Below are 4,620 nucleotides of genomic sequence, written 5' to 3' on the forward strand. Positions count from 1 at the left end.
TGGGGTGTTTCCTTCTCCCCAGCAGCTTTCCCTTTCCAGGTAGGACATACTAAATACATCTCTTAGGGTATATTGGGATTTATGCTGTAGGCACCCAGGCAGGCTGGGGCACACTGAGTTCATGCCACCTTTGTGCAGGGTGTCCTTCCAAAACAAACAAAGACCTGTGCAAGTCCTTGTCTTTCCCATCCCACTTATTTGTCCTGAAACAGAAAGAAAAAGGAAAAAAGCTCAAGGCCTTTCTCCTGCACACACAGCAGCCACAAAAAGGTGCTGCAAAACAACCACATCTGGCCTTTAAGTGTAATTATTTGCCTTGGGAGCTTTGGTTTCAGCTGGGAGAGAGGTTTAAGTCTATTATTTTAAAGAGTCCTAACAGCATTAGAGGACTTACTGTCAGTGATTTGTACAGTAAATGTAATCACTGCTTTTCACTTCTGTTCAGTGTAAACCATTACTATCACAACATCCTATTTTCTTGAATGCATTTAAAGGAGAAATAAGAGCTGGAAGTGCCCAAGGCCAGGCTGGACAGGGCTTGGAGCAGCCTGGGAGAGGGGAAGGTGTCCCTGCCTGTGGAACAAGATGAGCTTTGGGGTTCTTTCCAACCCAAACCAGTCTGGGTTTCTGTAACATTTTGCAAAAAATATTTTCTTTTTTGAGCTGCATTAAATTAATCTTAACACCTTTGACTTCAAGGTTTGCCTTCTTACTTCATGGGAGGATGTTGTTTGATAACTTGACAACATTTCTAAAGTACCTGGTATTTTCAGGCCCAGGATCCCCCTGCCTTTTCCTAAGACCAGGGGGAGGTCACACTCTCAGCATCAAGAAACTGCCTGGGCAGAAGTTGGGAAGCAGGTTGGGAAACTGTCAGCAGAACTAAAAACAGGGGAAAGTAACCTCCAACTAAACTTCCCAAGCATTTGGGTCTGCTGACGCCCTTTGAAGGATTCTTTGCCCAAGGGGAGGACAGGCCAGCAGGGACAGGATTCAAACACTTCTCATGTCAAACACATTTGCAGGAGCGCTGTTGCCACCAGCTCCAGTTTGAAATCATTTCTTTGCAATTAATTTTGGACAAGGATTTTAGGAGCCAATCTTGAGCAGAGAAGTGGGGAACGAGGGCATTTCCTGAGCTTGCTGGCTCCCAGTTTCCCGTGTGCAGGTGCAGGACCCTGTTCCTATGCTGTGGTTATTCAGGCTGGCATTGCACACCCGCTATTTATACTTTTGTTATCCAGAGGCACTGGAGAAACACCTGAGACTGAAGAAGTTGTAACCACAGCTTTACAGAAGCCATTGGGCTCACAGCAGAACCTTTCTGGAGCAGCACAGTGTCAGTATTTGATCCGTATCCCAACATCAGCCTTCCACAAACACAGGTCGTATCAAACTATCCTAAATCCTAAATACTTGTGGCCACAGATTTATCTCGAAGCCACACAAAACTTTTATAATTAATTCTATTGTCTTTGGCAGCAGCACAATCCAGCCCCCTTTGGGCACAACTGCTGCTTCTCCGTGGCACAAACAAACCTAAAACGTCTCAGCCACAACAAGGAAAAAGTGGCACCACAAGAGTCTGGAGGCTCCCAAGCCTGAGGGAAAGGCATGCAGAAACCTCATTTGCGCCCATTTTTAAACGGAATTATTTTTTTCCTCACCTAATATCAGTTTTGGAATTAGAACCAAGCGGTTTTCATATCTATAAATACAAATAGACACAGGCTGTTTGCTCCACTATAAATTCCTTTTCAGCCTAGCAGCAGCTCTCCAGCAGGGTGTGAGTCAGGCTGCTGAAGCACAGGATCGTTTTTTGAAAGCATTGAGACTTCAGTTGAATTGTTCCTAATTACAGGGCACAATGGCACTGCAGCACGCAGATTTATTCGGAGGAAAGGGAGAAGGGTGATGTTTAGAGAGCTCTAATGAGCTGCAATGACGTTTAACAATCTTTAGCACCCTCCCCAGAAACTGATACACGTCCCTCAAAATCTGTAGCTGACTTGGGAAAATTCCAAGTTTTTCGGCAACGTCCCATTTCTTCCCCAGTTTCCAGCAGTCCCTGCAGTGGGAATGTCACCACCCAGAGCATCCCCACGGCTGGAGCACAGCAGGGTCTGTGTGGCCAGGGTGTCTCCACCAAGCACAGCAAACACCGCACTCAGGAGATGCTCTCAACATCACCATTTCCATGTTTTTCAAAGGCTGGGCTCTGATCCTGCTCCTCCTGACACCAAGGATATTTTTATTGGCTTTACTGCCGTGTTAAAGGACAGCTGCTGATCCCCAGCAGGGCTTGGCACAGCCAGAGATTCGCCATAAACCCTTTGCTGGACGTCCTGGGAAACTTCGTGCAGCACTTCCAGGGAAAGGCAGAGCATCAGACCCCCTTAGGGGGTTTGTGGCAGTAAATAAATAACACAAGGGGGTGACATCCACTCAAGTGTCGTTTTTCCTGAGCTGTAAGTACTTTTCCCTGATCCCACCTGGCAGGCTGAGGCTGGGAGGAGGCGGCCCACTGCTGCTGTGATTGTGGAGAAGGAAACAATTACGTCCTGCTGCTCTTGGGGCTGCTCCACTCTGCCTCTCGAGAGGCTTTCAAGGAAACACGAGCACAAAGCACATCTTCTCTCTTGATCACTTTTCCCCTTCTGAGTAAAATCTGTGGCAGAGAGAGGAAGACACGGAAGAAAAGCACCACAGCTGCCCTTTCTTGCACAACCTCAAAAAATTACGCTGAAATTCCAGCCCCTCTGCCATCGGAATGGCTTTCCACGTCCACGTGTGTTGTCACGCTTCCCTCACACCTGTGGTTCAATCCACAGCTGGTGTCTACCCCAAAACGGGGCTTTCCATCCCAAACTGCCCTATTTCTATGCCATGGCCATGGCCACCTGCGCTTCATCCCCCCTTGCTCACAGGCCATCAGAGTCCTGTTACCTGCACGCAGGTCACACCTCACATTTCTCCCAGAGAGGCTTTTTCATTGCTCTTTTTAGTGCTGGGCCCATGAAGGTGTGTGGCACTTGATTTTAGGGACCTGGCTTGCTCCTCCCACTGTCACAGTTCCAGGGCAGAGGCATTTAATTGGGCACAGAATGATTTCAGCTCATTTTCCTGTGCAGTCTGAAGTGCTCGGTGGCACACTGGGGCCTGCAGTCTGAAATCCAGTGTCACCAGTGATCAAATCCCACCAATCCCTTCGGACAGGAAGGGATGGCGTGCTAAAGACAGAAAAATCCCTTTGACAGGGAAAAAATCCATTGTGACAAGTGCCCGTCACTCCCGAGCTCTGCCCAGAGATCAGGAGAAGCAGCAGATCCCAACCTGTGCTCATAACTGGCAGGGAAGGGCTTATTTGGGGGTTTTATCTCCTTTGAATATGTTCCCAAATCTGCATTTGAACCCCTAAATTCTGCAGAAAGGTGGATACCAGAGGGCAGGCATTTCCTCGGGAGCAATCCCATGTTTGGGCCGGGCAGTGGGAGCAGCCCCCCATGAGACAGCCGATGCAGGGAGGAAGGAGCAGGATGCTGCTCCCCGTGAGGGATCCAGGCCCTGTCACCTGCCCCCCTCAGGGATACCTCATGCTTTTAAAGCTGAGCAAACACAGGGATGGCACTTTTCCAAAGCTGAAGCGTCAGCAACACCTAATTATGAATGCTTCATTTCACAGGGCTGCAAACGAAGCCCAGGACTGCATCACTGTGGTGGGGGTCAGCTCTGGGCTGGCAAACCGTGCCCCAGCCCGGTTGTGGTCCAGCTCCGAGGTCAGCAGGATGCAATTCCAGGGATGGATCCCGATGCTGGGATCCTAAACTTGCACATCAAACAAGAAAAATGGTTTCGTGGTGAGCACGGTGGTGGTGCTGGTTTGACTTGATGATCATAAAGGTCTTTTCCAAATTAACGATTTTGTAAATCCATGAAATCACTCTGCTACAGTCCTGTGGTGCCCATTCCATTCCTGTGAGGGTCCAGAAGGATTTTGGAAAGAGCCAAACATTGAATTCAGCTGTTGCATCACCAGATGTGGCACAAGGACCACAGACTCAGGGTGCTCAGAGGTTGCCCCAGCTGGAAGCCACTCCTCGCGGAGTTTTGTGGCTGCTGGATTTATTCGCAGCCTTTCCTGGGTGCAACAAACCCTCCCAAAGCCTGCACTGGCTTTCCTCACTGCGAGTCTTTGCTTGGATGAGGTTTTTGTAGCAGTTCCTGCAAATCCACAGCTTTGCTTAGGCCACCAGGAGGAATTTCTCCACCAGGACGAATTTCTCACTCCTGCCACCGTCCTCCAGCAAACCCAAACCTCCTGTGGAGCCCAGGGGTGGAACAAGGCTGTGTCCCTTCTCCCAGCGTCTCTGCTGGGGAGAGCTGCAGCACCAGGGATGGATCAGGTGCGGAAGGCCCCGGCACGGAGCAAACCGGTGTCGGAATGGTCCCAGCCCTCCAACTGGGATCTGCCTGTGGTGCCCTGCGTTTATTTCGGGAAAGCTGGGCCCGGTGGGTGCTGTCTGAGGCAGCTATCTGGTCAAAGGCCTGCGGGGAGCCAGCAGATAGGGCGGGTTAACGTTTAACCCGCGGGACTGTAAAGCAGCCGGGGCTGCTGAACCT

This window comes from Corvus kubaryi, unplaced genomic scaffold (genome assembly GCF_017639235.1).
Source record: "Corvus kubaryi isolate FWS band 111438036 unplaced genomic scaffold, C.kubaryi_AGA036_p1.0 126, whole genome shotgun sequence".
NCBI lineage: Eukaryota > Metazoa > Chordata > Aves > Passeriformes > Corvidae > Corvus > Corvus kubaryi.